At 40.2% G+C, this 19,326-nt stretch overlaps 1 protein-coding gene across 8 annotated transcripts in view; it reads left to right on the top strand.

Annotated features, from left to right (window-relative positions):
• The window catches only part of LOC106584181 (receptor-type tyrosine-protein phosphatase F), a 424,555-nt gene that overhangs the window by 79,265 nt on the left and 325,964 nt on the right, over window positions 1-19,326 (top strand). The window contains exon 1 of one of the 8 annotated variants that reach the window (XM_082967928.1): window positions 12,480-12,951. The exons of the other annotated variants lie outside the window; for them this stretch is intronic. The gene's annotated coding sequence lies outside the window, so the exon portion shown is untranslated. Of the gene's footprint in view, window positions 1-12,479; window positions 12,952-19,326 lie in introns of those variants that run through there. 8 annotated transcript variants of the gene reach the window in all.

Raw genomic sequence — 19,326 nt, 5'->3', positions numbered from 1 at the left:
GACTTCACATCTATGAGGTTTTTTAAGATCTGGGACGAGAATTCTCTCTCCTTTAGTAAGAAGGCTACAGTACACCCTAGTATGGGTGTATAAGAGTTATCATTTTTATTCACCAAATCTGTCTGTGAGTAACAAGAGAATGTTTCTTTTGAAAAGGTGTGCTGTGATATTCATTTGAAATGGGTCCTTCTCTCAAAGCAGCCGTGGCAGTATGAGTATGACGGTCTCAGGGGTATTACAGTTGTGCTTTGCTTTAGTTCAGCATGAACGTGAGCTGGGTTGTAGATTCACTGTACATGCTGCTGTTACCAGACATAGGTTCAAATAATATTTGATTTCTTTCAAGAGCTGCACACTAAGACTTTTCTGTAATTTCAACACTAAAACACTGTAAAATGCACAGTAAAATACCTTGAATTTGTTTTACAGAATTAATTATGGTGCATTGTGGAAAATGTTGTGGGCGGGGATAGAGTCTCTGTGTCACTAACATACAGTATTTGAAGACATGCCTTGTAAAAGGTGATATTTGTTGCACCTGTGAGTGAGAATGCTGTACCTCACATTTACATTTTAGTCATTTAGCAGACGCTCTTATCCAGAGCGACGTACAGTAGTGAATGCATACATTTCATACATTTTTTTCCCTTCGTACTGGCCCCCCGTGGGAATCGAACCCACAACCCTGGCGTTGCAAACACCATGCTCTACCAACTGAGCCACAGGAAGACCTCCACAGAATACAGTATTATACTGTATTTTAGGAATTATACAAACCTTGACCTGAAAATCTACAGTAATTTACTGGCCAATTACTGCCACTAATTTACTGTATTTCAGAATACAGTACCATACCGCATTTTTGGAGCGGTGTCTTTTAAAAGGCTATATTTGTTGCACCCGTTAGTGAGAATGCTGTACACATTTATGTGATATGTGGTAGTAGTTCCCTAATAATTAAATGTCTATTGGGGATAGATCAGAGGGTCAGTGGTTCTTCAACCTTGAATGGTTGAATATGTAACCATTTGTGTTTGATCTGTTTTGCCCTGTTATCACAACCAGTTTGGAAGCCTTTTTTTAGGCCTCTAGCAATGCAAGCAATATAAAACACCTAGTATTCATTAATATGCTGTAATATACAAATGCCTAGCATCCAACCTGCTTTCTCCAGTCCCTTGTAATTAGAGTTACATTTTGTACAAATAAGTTTCTTACAGTTTATTAGTCACTTTTAAGGTATTGTACTGTTTCCTTGCTTTGATATTTTAGTAATTTACAGGAAGCTGTTATCAAGTTACCGTGAACATCTCAGTAAAGTATTGGCACTATCGAGAGATGGTCAGAGATCATAAGATATCTTGTTGTAATCACAATTATTTTGAAGACCAGTGTATCTGTCACGTCCTGACCAGTAAAAGGGGTTATTTGTCATTGTAGTTTGGTCAGGGCGTGGCAGGGGGTGTTTGTTTTGTGTGTTTCGGTGTTTTTGGTTTATGTTCTATGTTATCTATTTCTGTGTTTATCTAGTTTGCTATTTCTATGTTGGGTTTTTGGCAATGACCTCCAATTAGAGACAGTTGGTTGTCGTTGTCTCTAATTGGAGGCCATATTTAGTTGAGTTTGTTTTCTCTTGTGTTTTGTGGGTGGTTATTTTCTGTATAGCCTGGGAGCCTTATGGAACTGTTTTTCGTCGCTTTGTTTATTTTGTTCAAGTGTTATCTTTAAATAAATTAAGAAGATGAGCACTTTACCTGCTGCGCCTTGGTCCAATCCTTACGACGCCCATGACAGTATCCTTAAATACAACATTTTCAGGAACTTATCTTGCGATCACTGTGAAATGTTATTTCTTCAACCTTGGTTGAATTCATCGACTGTATTTACGTATATTTTATTATGGATCCTCCATTAGCTGCTGCCAAGGCACAGTCTGTGCTGTTCCATAAGGTGTAGTTTTATCTGTTATTTTAATCAGATTTTACTGCTTGCATGAGTTATTTGATGTGGAATAGAGTTCCATGTAGTCATGGCTCTATGTAGTACTGTGTGTTTCCCATAGTCTGTTCTGGCTTTCGTGACTGTGAAGAGACCTCTGGTGGCATGTCTTGTGGGGTATGCATGGGTGTCTGATCTGTGGCTAGTCGTTTAAACAGACTACTCAGTGCAAAAATTGTCAAACACTCCAGTCACCCAAGTCATAGACTCTCTGCTACCTCCATGGCAATTGTTATTTTATTGTGTTACTTTTCATTTAAAAAATGACTTTGTTTATTTAGTAAATATTGTCTTTCTTAAACTGCACTGTTGGTTAAGGGCTTGTAAATAAGCATTTCATGGTAAGGTCTACTACACCTGTTGTATTCGGCACATGTGACAAATAAAATTTGATTTGATTCAACATGTCAATACTTCTCACAAATACAAGTAGTGATGAAGCTAATCGCTCATCTAGGGCTAGGGGGCAGTATTGACACGGCTGGATAAAAAAACATACCCGATTTAATCTGGTTACCACTCCTACCCAGTAACTAGAATATGCATATACTTATTACATATGGATAGAAAACACCCTACATTTTCTAAAACTGTTTGAATGGTGTCTGTGAGTATAACAGAACTCATTTGGCAGGCAAAACCCTGAGACATTTTCTGACAGGAAGTGGATACCTGATGTGTTGTATTGACTTTAAACCTATCCCATTGAAAAACACAGGGGCTTAGGAATATTTTGGCACTTCCTATTGCTTCCACTAGATGTCACCAGCCTTTACAAAGTGTTTTGAGTCTTCTGGAGGGAGATCTGACCGAACAAGAGCCATGGAACGATGATGTCCCATTAGACACCTGGCGCGCGAGTTCATGTTGGGTACCCTTGTTCCAATACGTTATAAAAGAGTATGCATTCGTCCACCTTGAATATTATTCATGTTCTGGTTAAAAAAGGCCCTAATGATTTATGCTATACAACGTTTGACATGTTTGAACGAACGTAAATATATTTTTTCCCCTCGTTCATGACGAGAAGTCCGGCTGGCTTAGATCATGTGCTAACAAGACGGAGATTTTTGGACATAAATGATGAGCTTTTTTGAACAAAACTACATTCGTTATGGACCTGTGATACCTGGAAGTGACATCTGATGAAGAGAATCAAAGGTAATGGATTATTTACATAGTATTTTCGATTTTAGATCTCCCCAACATGACGTCTAGTCTGTATCGCAACGCGTATTTTTCTGGGCGCAGTGCTCAGATTATTGCAAAGTGTGATTTCCCAGTAAGGTTAGTTTTAAATCTGGCAAGTTGATTGCGTTCAAGAGATGTAAATCTATAATTCTTTAAATGACAATATAATATTTTACCAATGTTTTCTAATTTTAATTATTTAATTTGTGACGCTGACTTGACTGCCGGTTATTGGAGGGAAACGATTTCCTCAACATCAATGCCATAGTAAAACGCTATTTTTGGATATAAATATGAACTTGATAGAACTAAAAATGCATGCATTGTCTAACATAATGTCCTAGGAGTGTCATCTGATGGAGATTGTAAAAGGTTAGTGCATCATTTTAGCTGGTTTTATGGTTTTGGTGACCCTGTCTTTGAATTGACAAAACATTACACACAACTCTTGTAAATGTACTGTCCTAACATACTCTAAATTTATGCTTTCGCCGTAAAACCTTTTTGAAATCGTAAAACGTGGTTAGATTAAGGAGATGTTTATCTTTCAAAGGGTGTAAAATAGTTGTATGTTTGAAAAATTTGAATTTTGACATTTATTTGGATTCAAATTTGCCGCTCTTGAAATGCACCTGCTGTTGATGGAGTGCACCACGGGTGGCACGCTAGCGTCCCACCTAGCCCATAGAGGTTAAACCAGGAGAGATTGACATGCATAGTATTAATGTTACCTCTCCATGTACATTTAAGGGCCAGCCATGCTGCTCTGTTCTGGGACAATTGTAATTTGCCTATGTCCTTCTTTGTGGCACTTGACCATATGACTGGACAGTAGTCCAGGTTTGGCAAAACTAGGGCCTGTAGGACTTGTTTTCTTGATAGCATTGTCAAGAAAGCAGAGCAGCACTTTATTACGGACAGACCTCTCCCCATTTTAGCTACCGTTGCATCAATAGCAGTATAGTCTCCTCAACTTGTTCAATTTCCACATTATTCAAAAAAATATTTAGTTGAGGCTTAGAGTTTGTCCCAAATACAAGGCTTTAAGTTTTTTTTAAATACTAGAAGCTGCCCTGGGGAATGCCTGACTCTACCTGGATTATGTTGGAGAGTCTTCTATTAAAGAACAGTCTTTGTGTTCTGTTAGACAGGTAACTCTCTATCCACAATATAGCAGGGGATGTAAAGCCATAACACATATGTTTTTCCAGCAGCAGGGTTATGATCGATAATGTCAAAAGCTGCACTGAAGTCTTACAGCTCCCAAAATCTTATTGTCAATTTCTCTCAGCCAATTATCATTTGTCTAAGTGTTTTACATGTTGAATGCCCTTCCCTATAAATTTGCTGAAAGTCGGTTGTTAATTTGTTTACTGTTGAAATAGCATTGTATCTGGTCAAACTGTTTTCTCCAAAAGTTTACTCAGAGTTGGTAACAGACTGATGGGTCAGCTGTTTGAGTGCTTTGCTGTTCTTGGATAGCAGAAATACTTTTGCTTCCTTCCTGGCCTGAGGGCTCACACTTTCCTGTAGACTTAGATTGAAGAGATGGCAGATAGTAGTGGCAAAATAGTTCGCTATCATCCTCAGTCATTTTTCGTCCAAGTTGTCAGATCCAGGTGGTTTGTCATTAATGATAGAAAACAATACATTTTTTCACCTTTTTCACGCTAGGTCTGGATAATATTTATTGAATAAATTTGATTCATTTGAATGTATGTTTTTGCGCAATATTCCAAATGCGTATATCGCAAGAACCAAGGTTTTTTTGTATCTTTCATTTTTTTCAACGTTTATGTCCACTTGTTCTCATGTTGTCTTTTTGGTCTCGTCTCATTCGTTCCTTCTGTGATGTGTGCACCTTCCTATTTACAACACAGATCTGAATATAATGACGAGATGTTCATGTCTCTGCCCTAACAATCAAAGTTGTTGTCCCAAAGGCACGAAGGCAGGCGACAAGCTTCCCAGCTAGCACAGTGGATCTGGGCCGATTCCGGCTGAGAGTAGGGGCACACGGCTGAGATTCAGACTCAGCCAACGTCATGTGGACCGAGTCTTGGCCGTCTTCAGCAGTATTACTTATGGCTAGCGTGCAGGGATTGAGCTTGGGCCGATTCCGGTGTGAGTTATCTGGCCCAAATGTATATCTTACTTGGGGCTTGGTCGAATCCTGTATGAGTTATCTGGCCCAAATGTACAGTGGCTTGCGAAAGTATTCATCCCCCTTGGCATTTTTTCTATTTTGTTGCCTTACAACCTGGAATAAAAATTGATTTTTAAGGGGATTGTATCATTTGATTTACACAACATGCCTACCCCTTTGAAGATGTAAAATATTTTTGGGGGTGAAACAAACAAGAAATAAAACAAGAAAACAGAAAACTTGAGCGTGCATAGCTATTCATCCCCCTAAAGTCAATACTTTGTAGAGCCACCTTTTGCAGCAATTACAGCTGCAAGTCTCTTGGGGTATGTCTCTATAAGCTTGGCACATCTAGCCACTGGGATTTTTTCCCATTCTTCAAGGCAAAACTGCTCCAGCTCCTTCAAGATGGATGAGTTCCGCTGCTGTACAGCAATCTTTAAGTGTCATATCACAGATTCTCAATTCTCAATAGGGTCATTGTCCTGCTGGAAGGTGAACCCCCATCCCAGTCTCATATCTCCGGAAGACTGAAACAGGTTTCCCTCAAGAATTTCCCTGTATTTAGTGCCATCCATCATTCCTTCAATTCTGACCAGTTTCCCAGTCCCTGCCGATGGAAAAACATCCCCACAGCATGCCACCACCATGCTTCACTGTGGGGATGTTGTTCTCCAGACATAGGATTTTCCTTGATGGCCAAATAGCAACATTTTTGTCTCATCGGACCAGAATATCTTCTTCCATATGTTTGGGTAGTCTCCCACATGCCTTTGGCGAACACCAAACGTGTTTGCTTATTGTTTTCTTTAAGCAATGGATTTTTTTCTGGCCACTCTTCCGTAAAGCCCAGCTCTGTGGAGGCCACGACTTAAAGTGGTCCTATGGACAGATACTCCAATCTCCGCTGTGGAGCTTTGCAGCTCCTTCAGTGTTATCTTTGGTCTCTTTGATGCCTCTCTGATTAATGCCCTTGCGTGGTCCGTGAGTTTTGGTGGGCAGCCCTCTCTTGCCAGGTTTTCCATGGTGCTCCGTGGGATGTTCAAAGTTTCGGATATTTTTTATAACCCAACCCTGATCTGTACTTCTCCACAACTGTGTCCTTGACCTGTTTGGAGAGCTCCTTGGTCTTCATAGTGCCTCTTGCTTGGTGGTGCCCCTTGCTTAGTAGTGTTGCAGACTCAGGGGCCTTTCAGAACAAGTATATATATACTGGGATCTTATGATAGATCATGTGACACTTAGATTGCACACAGATGGACTTTAATTAACTAATTATGTGACTTCTGAAGGTAATTGGTTGCACAAGATATTATTTAGGGGCTTCATAGAAAATGGGGTGAATACATATGCACGCACCACTTTTCCATTCATTATTTTTTAGAATTTTTTGAAAAAAGTTACTTTTTTCCTTTCACTTCACCAATTTGGACTATTTTCTGTATGTCTATTACATGAAATCCATTTTAATTACAGGTTGTAATGAAACAAAACAGGAAAAACACCAAGGGCGGTGAATACTTTTGCATGGGGCACGGTGCGATTCCAGGGATAGTTATCTGGCCCAAATGTATTACTTGGGGCTTGGGCCGATTGGGGCTACTCTCTAGCAGATGATTACATGGGCTGCTTTATATAATTAACATTTAATTATTTATTTTTCGATATTTTCTCATTGTTTCTGTGATAAAAAATACAATTAACATTTAAATGAAATTCTTTAAGAATCCTGTGTAGTATTTTAGTATTTTGATACTTTGTGCAAGGCAATTGATAAGCTGCGCCTCCCAAGTGGGGCAGCGGTCTAAGACACTGCATCCAGTCCAAACTGCCTTGCTACAGATGCTGGTTTGAGACCTGTGCCGGCCGTGACCGGGAGACCTATGAGTTGATGCACAATTGGCCAACGTAGTTCGAGTTAGTGGAGTGTTTGGCTGGCTGGCATGTCATCGCGCTTTAGCGACTCCTGTGCCGGGCCATGCACATGTTTTTTTTTTTGTGGATGGGTATAATTTGTATGTATAAATTCTAGGATTCTGGTAAAAAGTCTGCTGAAATCCGGTAGACAGAAACTGCCCAATGTACTTGGGCCGATTCTGGGCAGTCATTCATTTTGATTCCGGGCCGAGTCTGACACCCGATTCTGGGCCGATTCAATCAGTTCCGGCCCCCCAGAAGAGGGCCTCATCTTGGCCGATTCCTCATTGCTAGCTGGGTTAGGTCTAAAATATGCCCATAGATACGCATTGGGCTTATTTTGGACACATTTTGGCAAGAGTGAAACCTAACCACCTCTTCCTCTCTGTTTACACACACACAGACCAAGTACCACTCCCTGCCATGCACACTAAGTTGAGAGATCACTTCTTCCTCTCTGACAAGCGGTTTCAGCTCACTATTTGCATTTGAGGATTCGTCCAACAGAATCTGTCATGTGGACACCGAAATACATTGAGACATTATTTTGCTGTAAGAGGAGAAGTTATATAAATTCTATAAGGAAACTGCCAACTCGTTCTCATTCTGAGAAATAAGGTAGGCCACTTGATTTCAACATCTGAACAAAGTGGACAGGCTATCCTGCTGTTCAAACAGTTGGAGACAGAAAGAAGCGTGTGTTCATAACAATAAATCTGTTCTGCCTTGTTAGCTAGCAAATAGATCCAATTGAAATAAAGATCAGCTGGGTACTTATTAGCATGTGGGCTTTTGCTTGAGAGATTGTTTATGAGACCTGTGGTAACTTTCTATAATGTCTGCTAGAATAAGTTATTATTAGTGAATGTGCTTTATGCATGGTTCTGGTCAAATTTGTAACAAAAAGGGCATTTTCATAGACAGACTTGAAAGCCAGATCAGTGATTATTGCAAAAAAGCAGGTTAAACTATTTTGACAAAATATTTAAATTATTATTGGGGCTTATACTTAGCCCAGAATTCATTATATTATTGCTGACTGTTTTAAATGTATTGTGACTTCAATTGTTCAACATCTTATTTTGAGAAATATATATATATATATATATATATATATATATATATATATATATATATATATATATATATATATATATATATATATATATATATATATATATCTCTAACTCAGGTTCATAAGCGTATGATTACTGCTGACAATATCTGTCGGATTGACAGAGGTATTTAGGGAGTTAGAGGGACATAAATTAGGTTACTTACATTATGACTGCCAACACCCCTGGGACAATGTACATTTGCAGCAGCAATACGACAATTCAGCGACACAATGGCAAGGATTATCTGAGCAGGGCTTGGGTCACTGATAAGTCATTGTCTCAATGCAGCCTTGAAATGCACAGACAGGGTCCAGGAACCAAGATGATTTGGATGGACTCCTTCCAGGACAAGAGCATTGGACAAGAGAGGCTGCTAATTAAACAAAATGTTAATGTAAAAATTAAAACGTGCTAAGAACACTGGGTAATATGTCACTGGGTAATTACAGTAATATGATGTAATTATATTTGCTACTGTAATTAGATTACAGTAACATGCTTGGTAAAATATTGGTACCATAAATGGATTACAGTAGCTGTACTGTAACAGAAATTCCAGTAACTTACTGACCAATTGCTGCCAGTAAGTTACTGTAAAATTTAAAGGAAATGTTTTACAATGCAGTCTAAGGTTTTTTCTGTGCTCAGTTGAGGCACTATTTATAAGTAGTCACTACCAATCTCAATTAAACAAATGAATGCATCCTGTTTTAGTTCGGCTTGACTGAGACACATACGTGGACTCTACAGGCTGCTGTAAACAGGTTGTAAGTGGACGGCCAGAGAGATTGATTCTGTATTTAGTTGAAGCACCGTTCAGTCATAAGCAATCAGTACCAAGCTCAAGAAAACACTGTCACTAGCTCCTTCAACTCCAGACAATACGCTTTGGATAAAAGTTTGCAGCATTAACTCACTTTTTCATTATTTTTTATATACATTTTGTTTCATGCTTTCTTGTTGGTGACTTGCAATTTAAGGGGCATTAGATTGCTCCAACCTGAAGAACTGGTTAAGGGTCAGACATACCAATAAATCTGACTGTCGATAGGTACTTAGCACCTCTGCCCAGAGTGTCGGTAGTTAACTTTTTGTTGTTCATGTAAAACTGTTCTACGGCAGATTTAGTTTGTTTAAATCCTACAGGCCACCAGGTGGAAGTAGCTTGTTCGGCTTGTGCCTGCTGTAGCTAATGTAAGCTAACTAGCAAGATGACGGTAAAGTTGTTGCTAGTTAGCTAGAATTTGAAGTAATCCCTTGTTGATACTAACCAGATGGCCACAACTAGATAACTAGCGTAATTAAATCACAAAGGATAAAAAAAATGTACGAAGCAGCTGCCAGTTAGCTGTCAATTGGCTAGCAAGCTCTGTTATGCTAACTGACGATGCTAACCATTTTGCTAACATTAGCTTGCAAGCGAACTGGCACTGGTAATATGGGATAATGGAGAGTGAATTGCATTATTTCTTCATCTTGCTAGATAGCTAGCTTGTTAAAGCATTTAGTGTTCTGTGCATTTTGCTGCATTTACCACCCCATTCTTTTCATATGAAGTGTACACTACATGACCAAAAGTATGTGGACACCTGCTCGTCAAACATCTCGTTCCAAAATCATGGGCATTAACATGGAGTTTGTCCCTCCTTTGCTGCTATAACAGCCTCCACTCTTCTGGAAAGGATTTCCACAAGCGCATTAGTGAGGTCGGGCACTGATGTTGGGCAATTAGGCCTAGCTCGCAGTTGGCGTTCCAATTCATCCCAAAGGTGTTCGATGGGTTTGAAGGTCAGGGCTCTATGTAGGCCAGTCAAGTTCTTCCACACTGATTGCGACAAACCATTTCTGTATGGACCTCGCTTTGTGCACAGGGGCATTGTCATGCAGGAAAGGGCCTTCCCAAACTGTTTGTTCAAAGTTGGAAGCGCAGAATCGTCTAGAATGTCATTGTATGCTGTAGCGTTAAGATTTCCCTTCACTGGAACTAAGGGGCATAGCCTGAACCATGAAAAACAGCCACAGACCATTATTCCTCCTCCACCAAACTTTACAGTTGGCACTATGCATATGGGCAGGTAGCGTCCGTCGAACTGCCAGATGATTAAGCGTGAATCATCACTGCAGAGAATGTGTTTCTACTGCTCCAGAGTCAAATGGCGGTGAGCTTTACACCACTCCAGCCGACGCTTAGCATTGCACATTGGTAATTTTAAGCTTGTGTGCAGCTGCTCGGTCATGGAAACCCATTTCATGAAGCTCCTGACAAACAGCCTGCACTTCCTTGCTTCCAGAGGCAGTTTTCAACTCAGTATTGAGTGTTGCAACCAAAGAAAGACAATTCTTACGTGCTTTAGCACTAGGCGGTCACGTTCATTGAGCTTGTGTGGCCTACCACTTCATCACTGAGCCGTTGTTTCTCCTAGATGTTTCCACTTCACAAAACAGCACTTACAGTTGACCGGGGCAGTTCTAGCAGGGCAGAAATTTGACGAACTTACTTGTTGGAAAGGTGGCATCCAATGACGGTGCCACGTTGAAAGTCACTGAGCTTTCAGTAAGGCCATTCTATTACCAATGTTTGTCTATGGAGATTGCATGGCTGTGTGCTCGATTTTATACACCTGTCAGCAACGGGCGTGGCAGAAATAGCCAAATCCACTAATTTGAATGGGTTTCCACATATTTTTGTATATAGTGTATGTGACTGCCTACAGTAGCTAGCTAACTTATGAGCAGGTGTACATTATCAAACTGAACCTAACAAATCAAAAACTTATTCAAGAACAAAATGCCTTAGCTAGATGTAAAAGATGTAAAGACTTGTTCTAGAAAAAAAAGCTCTATTCTGCACATGGTTGGCAGGTCTAGCTACATTTTCCAGTTAAATTACCACTCAAAACTCACCCAGAAGTCCTTAAAACTAGCCCAACATTTGTTGGTTGCAACAAGTGGTCTTGCCACATTTATCCAATAGGAGTCTCCATAATGGCAATCTAAATACACTGGTACAATTGCTTTACCTTGTTCTCTGCATTCTTTGTTATTGGTTTATGACACCAAATGATTTAATCTGAACTATAGAATGATTCATAGTTAATGGCTAAGATGATTTTTTTGTTTGTTCAGAAAACATTATTGTGAAATGGTGTTAACACAATGTTAAACATTGAAATAGTGTTAATACAAGTCACATTGCTATTTTGTTTTTGTATTTTCAACTGGAGTATAAAAATCGAAATGCCCCAACAGTTTGCTTTATTGGCTACTTTAATTTAATAAAATATGTAAATTCATGTATTGCTCCAGCCGGATATCCCAGTCATCCATCCCTTGGAGCAAGTTGGAAAGGAAAGAGAGAGAGGAGATCCATCATGAGTCCAGTACATCAAGAGTTTTATTCTAATAGTAGGGGTGGATTACACCAGGAAAAGGCCCTACTTTTTCCATTTTTCTTGTCATATCTCTAGGCTCCCCCACGTGGAGGTTCGTGCTCTCTGATTGGCTCAAAGTCAAGACCTCAACCACTGAAGAGCATTGCGATTCTACAAGTAGACACGGAAGATTTGTCTGTACCAGGTTGGTACACTGTAGGGAAGTATTTTGTTCTAGCAAGAGGGAATGGCCTCCTGCTGTGCTAAGTACCTACCATAGTCAGATTTCTCGGTGTGTCTGTACCATTATTTGAATGGTCTTTACTGTAGCTCTATTCTATTTGTTCAGACAGGTTGAGTTTAAACTGAAAATCAATGAGTGCTCTTATTAAACTCCTTCACCTCACAAACAGGATTAGCGTTCCAGCTGGTTAGAGAGAGTCAGTCTGCATGTTTTCAGGCAAATAACGACTTCTACATACTCAAGACATGCTTTGCTAAACCCCCACCCAACCCAACCCCTCTGTCTCTCTGTCTTCTCTTTCCTTCTCGGACGCTCAGTGCCAGGTTAGGTGGGAGAGACGTGGAGGAGTCTGGTTCTACCTGTGTAAAATCAAACCTGCAACGAACCCTCTCATTGGCTCAGACCCCTGAAAACACCTCCCCCAAAACCCTGGCTTGAAACTCAACACCTGTGACGTCACAGTCTAGCATTGGCAGTGGCTTTGCTGGCCTGTTCAGAACTCTGTGGGTATTCATTGGAGAGTGTCCCAGGAGAGATCGAGCTCCAGTGACCCCAGCAAGGCTCCCACACCGTTGGTAGGATTCAGTCGAATCTTTACAGACGGTGGTCATTTCACACAGCACAGTAAGGAGAGGGCCAGGCAGCTCGAGGCAAAGGAGTAAAAAACACAATCAGAGTTAGACTACTTAGCAGCCAACCTGAAATGCTGCAACCTTCCTTCTTTACCAGTTTGTTTCCCTCCACCTGTAGTGGCTAGTCCCCACCACACTGGGCTCTCTCTCTCTCTCTCTCTCTCTCTCTCTCTCTCTCTGACTTCAAACTGTCTGAGGTTTTGTGCTAAAGGACTAAAGGATATTGAGTAGAATCTTGTATGTATTTTTGAGGAATGACAGCAGTTTCAAAGACAAGTTTTATTTCCTGAGGAGTTTCCTTTATTGTGTATTTTTCATTTGGACCTTGAAATGGGTAAGTGTGGCTCTTTACTGCATTTCGTTTTGTTGTTCTGAAAATGTATTATATAGCAGAAGTGGTCAAGTGCAAAGAATTTGATGGAAAGTTGGTATTGGATGAATTTATATTTTGGTGATTAAAGCGATTCTCAGTTTTCTAGGTGTTATTTTATCTAGAGCCAGATTTGTATGTCTGGTCTTGTTAGAATTGCAAATTCTGAATTCAACTGTTTCTGTCTGTTAACAAAGTAACCCCACCTGGTCAAAGTAAACACACGTACAAACACACAAAGCAGTCACAGAGTGTTGACTAAAGACTAGCGCTTCTAATAGTTGTCCTCTGGCCAATCTTTGCCCTGAGATACCTGTACTAAGGTGAGACTGAGTTGCCAAGTTGAGAGTTTGTCTGTGAGCATGTAGATTCAAGATGCCTGTGTGTGTTCTCCATGAGTCCCCGTCTCCCACGGTAATATTAGCATACTTCACCCAAAACCAGTATCTATACTATCCCTGTAGTTTTTTAAATAACAACCTCAGTTTTAGAGAGAAAGCTATATTTGTTTCGTAACTTGGCGTTATGCGGTACTTAAAGATTCAAGAGGTTAAATAAAGCAACTGTAATTCAATTTTACATTGTGCCTGCCTGCTTAGGAAAATCAAAGTATATTATTCTCAAGATAAGGAATGAAAGCATAATTATTTGTGAATGTTCCGCATGAAAGATAGTATACAGTGTGTGGCTTAATGAAAGCATTCATTTGTTTTCAAAAGGGATATACACTAACGTTCAGAAGTTTGGAGTCACTTAGAAATAGGAGCTAGCAAGAGGACAAGTACATTAGAGTGTCTTGTTTGAGAAACAGATGCCTCACAAGTCCTCAACTGACAGCTTCATTAAATAGTACTCGCAAAACACCAGTCTCTACGTCAACAGTAAAGAGGCAACTCCGGGATGCTGGCCTTCTAGGCAGAGTTCCTCTGTCCAGTGTCTGTGTTTTTTGCCCATCTTAATCTTTTCTTTTTATTGGCTAGTCTGAGATATGGCTTTTTCTTTGCATCCCAGAGTCGCCTCTTCACTGTTGACGTTGAGGACTTGTCCTCTTGCTCAGTTGTGCACCGGGGCCTCCCACACCTCTTTCTATTCTGGTTAGAGCCAGTTTGCGCTCTTCTGTGAAGGGAGCAGTACACAGCGTTGTACGAGATCTTCAGTTTCTTGGCAATTTCTCACATGAAATAGCCTTCATTTCTCAGAACAAGAATAGACTGATGAGTTTCAGAAGAAAGGTCTTTGTTTCTGGCCATTTTGAGCAAGTAATGGAACCCACAAATGCTGATGCTCCAGATACTCAACTAGTCTAAATAAGGCCAGTTTTATTGCTTCTTTAAATCAGCACAATAGTTTTAAGCTGTGCTAACATAATTGTAAAAGGGTTTTCTAATGATCAATTAGCCTTTTTAAATGATGAACTTAGATTAGCTAACACAACGTGCCATTGGAACACAGATGTGATGGTTGCTGATAATGGGCCTCTGTACTCCTATGTAGATATTCCATAAAAAAATCTGCAGTTTCCAGTTGCAATAGTCATTTACAAAATTAACAATGTCTACACTGTATTTCTGATCAATTTTATGTTATTTTACTGGACAAAAAATGAGCTTTTCTTTCAAAACAAGGACATTTCTAAGTGACCCCAAACTTTTTAAAGGTAGTGTAAGTAGTCAAATGAAACAAAGAAAATAGGCCAGTTTCTATGAACTGGTGAACCCATCCTTCTTTCATTGATAATTCATTCCTTTCATTCCTTGAACAAGCTGTCTCTTACTTTGTTCACCAGAGAACTGGGAGCTTCTCAAGGGAGAGATTGCATTTCAGCAGCTAGGCATACGGATGTGTCCCAAATGGCACCCTATTCCCTATGTAGTGCACATCTTTTGACAAGGGCCCATATGGAATAGGATGCCATTTGGGGCACAGGCTACATCTTTCAACCAGCCTATTGTAAGCAGGCTAATTCAACAGTCCCTCTTTACAGTCTGTTAGTCTTTTATTTAGAGAAGTCACCATTTACCTCTTGGTGGCCTATATGTTGCTATATCTCACTCTGGGGCTTCGTCACAGCCAGCTAGCTCCTATTCATAATGACACAGTCTGTGTGTGTGCAGGTGACCCCTAGCTAACAGAGGAAAAATCCCTAAGGGTCCATACAGGCAGTGAACAAATTCCAGTAGTGAGCAGTTCTGGACACAAATCGGTGCACCTGGCACCTTCTACCATACCCTGTTCAGCCCCTGAGCCCCACGTCTGCCTGTGTCATCCACCCTGGCCCCCAGCCTGGTGCCATACAGCAGGAATCTGAGAGCAGGCTTTGCTGTGCTCACGGCAGGTTAATTGCGTTGCAGATTCCTCCACTAATGGAGCTAATCCCTGTAAAACAACACATTTCACATTTGAGGAGTCTATGTTTGTGTTCTAGTCTGCAGGTTAGCGTGTTTCATCATGAATCTTGGTTCTGAATGCAGCTCTGCACAGTGGTCACTAAATCTGATTTTAACCCTAACACTAACCTTAACAATAATTTTAACCTCATGCTAACCCTAGTGCCTAACCCTTTCCTTTCTTCAGGATTGGTGGGTCCCCTGCGGGACGGTTGAGCTAACATAGGCTAATGCGATTAGCATGAGGTTGTAAGTAACAAGAACATTTCCCAGGACATAGACATATCTGATATTGTCAGAAAGCAAAAAATCTTGTTCATCTAACTGCAGTGTCCAATTTACAGTAGCTATTACAGTGAAATAATGCCATGCTATTGTTTGAGGAGTGCACAATTTCGAACATGAAAAGTTATAAATAAACAAATTAGGCACATTTGGGCTGTCTTGATACAACATTTTAACAGAAATGTAATGGTTCATTGGATCAGGCTAAAACTTTGCCCATACACTGCGGCCATCTAGTGGCCAGTATCTACATTTCACCTGGGCTGGAATAATATATTATAGCCTTTCTCTTGCATTTCAAAGATGATGGTACAAAAAAAATACAAAAACATTTGTTTTCTTTGTATTATGTTTTACTTAATCTAATGTATTATATTCTCCTACACCTCTCACGTAGAGAGAGACACATTTATGGAAAGACACTCGTGACTTACACACAGAATATACACGCACACAAAGACATACAAGCAAGAACATACATGCACGCACAGACACAGGTTGTAGCCTGGGGTTTAAGTGTAACGGTTTACCATAGTTTGATGTGGATCAAACCAAAGTTTCTCTGTAACACTAGTAATTTGGTTTTCTTATGAAGGCAGTCTTTCTGTTTATGTCTCTGCTCTTTGAAGTGGGGATTCAAAGGCCTCTCCCTCCAACCATAAGCTTTTGAAGAAGATTTCAAAATAGATGGAATTTAATCACCATTTGATTATCAAGCCTTAGCTATTTCTGATAGTGACTGTCTGAGTCCCAAATAACATCCAACACAAAAATTGTATAGTGCTTCAAAAATAGTGCACTACGCAGGGAATGCCATGTTCAAAAAGTGAATGTATTGCTCATCTTGTCTGAAATGGGAGCCGCCCATCTGGCAGTTGGACACACCAATTAGGCTTGATCCGGCTCATGCTTGTCAAAGTTTTTTATAAACCAGTGTTCATCCCCATTCTGAACCACAAAGTAACCTATAAGACAATGAACACGTGAGGCAATAGAGTGCCTGTATGAGCAGGGGCTCTTTTGTGGTCGAGGCTCTCTAAACTTTCTCAACTCATTTACCTAAAACAATATTTTTTCTCTCCCATGTCTTGACACTGTTATTGATATGGAGGTTTGTGTCAGTGTACCGGGAAGCCTCTCCATCAAGTCTCCCCTCTTCTTCATTTTCTCTTCACTTCTATTGGCCACCTCAGTAACTCAGCAACGGGTGAAACCATGAAGTGTCTTTGAAATGGTATAAGGAGATGTGATGGTGAAGGCCCAACCTGGGAGTGTCCCCCCAAATGGCACCCCATTCCCTTTATAGTACACTACTTTTGACCAGAGCCCTATGGGCCCTGGTCAAAAGTAGTGCACTAAAAAGAGAGTAGGGGGCCATTTGGGACACATTATAGGCTCCATCCAGAGAGCAACAGACAGGCTGAGGATTCCTGTCCAGACACGCCATGTGAATGCAGAGAGAGCTGGCTGTGATGACTGTGTCCTAAGAGAAAACAGCCATACTGCATTTATGTTCACTTCACAAGCCTGGCAGTTAGCACAATGTAACAATAAAATTGAGGTATTGTATGGGGGATGGGTTCTTTAAGTATGTTTCATCATTCATGTACAGTACAGTGGTTCTTCCTTTAAAAGTTTTGAGCTTATGCTGCGACCATTTGTGGTAGATGGTGGCAGATTGTGGAAAATTGTGTCATTCTGGCAACAATGGCTGACACTTTAATAATGTGTCATAGAATTCTGCGGCACCCCGCAAGCTGTGCTGCAGTACCCCACAACTGTTAAAGGAAGAACCACTGTATTTGTGTGATTCATCTATGATTCGTGTATGAGACATGCATGACACGTGTCGTGAAAACCTTCTCTGCCTTTTCTCACAGTTAATCAAATTATACATTTAGGCAATGCATTAAGGCTAATTAGGCTACATTTGACTATTATTGATAGCTAGCTAGCTACATTGATAGCTAGCTAGCTGCTCTGAAGCAGAGCAGAATCACGCTGATATGCAGTGCCTTCAGGAAGTATTCATACCCCTTGACTTATTCCACACTTAGTTGTGTTACAGCCTGAATTCAAAAATGGATTACATTTTTATCTCACCCATCTACACAAAATACCCCATAATGACAAAGTGGGAACATATTTTTTGACATTTTTGCAAACTTATTGAAAATAAAATACAGAAATATATCATTTACGTCAGTGGAGGCTGCTGAGGGGAGGACGGCTCATAATAATGGCCGGAATGGAGTGAATGGAATTGTATCAAACCATCTTTTTTGGTGCGGGGGTGGTTATGTGTTTGATACCATTTCATTTATTCCATTCCAGCCATCTAAGAGCTTTGGATACCTGGATTGTACAATATTTGTGACACACCACCTGGATTTGGTCTTATGTAGCAACATTTGAAATTGTGTTTTTTACATTGGATAAAAGTAGAGACTACAAAATAGTATATCATAAACTGCATTTGAGGAACAATGGAAAAGTAATTCTGCTTTGAAAGTTGATAAACTTGTAAACTAACTTTTGAGAAAATGGCCTTTGAATATTTTGGTATCTAGTGAAGAGCTATTCTTTGTCTACACCCATTCAGCATTGTTCACACCCTCTTAAGCTTTTGCCCCACCCATCTCATTTCGCTGTCGGAGCGTTCAGAGCGCACAGTTGATGCTCTGGCCGATGATTTGTTTACCTCTCGATAACAATAAAACAGCCTAACCAGCTCTGCTGGCAACAATTTCATTACGCTTTTTTGCCAATGTTTACTGACACCGGCCATATTCAATGGGTGTTGTACACTTTAGCTAAAGACATGTAGCTAGCTAGCTACATAAACAATGAACCTAGCTAGGTAAACAACGTATAAGATTACAAACTATGTAACATTAGCTAACGAGCCATCCAGCTAACATTAGCTAGTTAAACAACAATGAACATAGTGCCAAATCATGTTGTTTTTACCCTGCATGAATCTGCTGGGAGCTAACCAACCAGGTTCAATGTTAGCTAACTAATATTAGGCTCTAACTAGCAAAGCTAATGGCTCTGGGATATTAATAATAACTTCAAACACGTAACATTGGCTAGGGAGCCAGCCAGCTAATGTTAGCTAGCTAGCGAACAGTACACTTTAGCTTGAAATGAGACCACTTTCTGTCAAAATTAGAAATGTGTAATGTCTGAAAATGTATCTAGCTAGAACAGCTTACCGGTATACTTCATCATGCGTCATGGACGTGTCTCCCTGTCACGGCTGCCCTTCCCCGGTTGCCCTTAGTTTGAAAATGTAATCCGGAGACAGGCGTTTTCTCCATCTCTTTAGCTATCTTACTCTAATTCCACTGATTTCAAAACTCAATCCTCCAGAAAGTGGAGAACAACACACAGAAAGTGGAGAATAACACCTATGCAGCTCCACTACATGATATATTAAAAAAAGCTGAGTTTGACAGGATTACCAACACAGACTGACCAACTCAAATAGACAGAAACCTATATGGCAGAACAATCCAAACTCCTCTCTCTGCATGTCCAGCCCACTCATTATCTTTGCCAATCATCGCTAGTGGGAAGGTTGCTGATTTTTTTCTGTGGCTTAACCAACAAGGCTTGTAATTTAACAATTATTAAGGCACATGAAAGTTCAAATGTTCAATCT

Source organism: Salmo salar, chromosome 23 (assembly GCF_965601325.2).
Source record: "Salmo salar chromosome 23, fSalSal1, whole genome shotgun sequence".
NCBI lineage: Eukaryota > Metazoa > Chordata > Actinopteri > Salmoniformes > Salmonidae > Salmo > Salmo salar.
The sequence above is the reverse complement of the archived record's forward strand: the minus strand, read 5'-3'. Positions and strand labels throughout refer to the sequence as shown.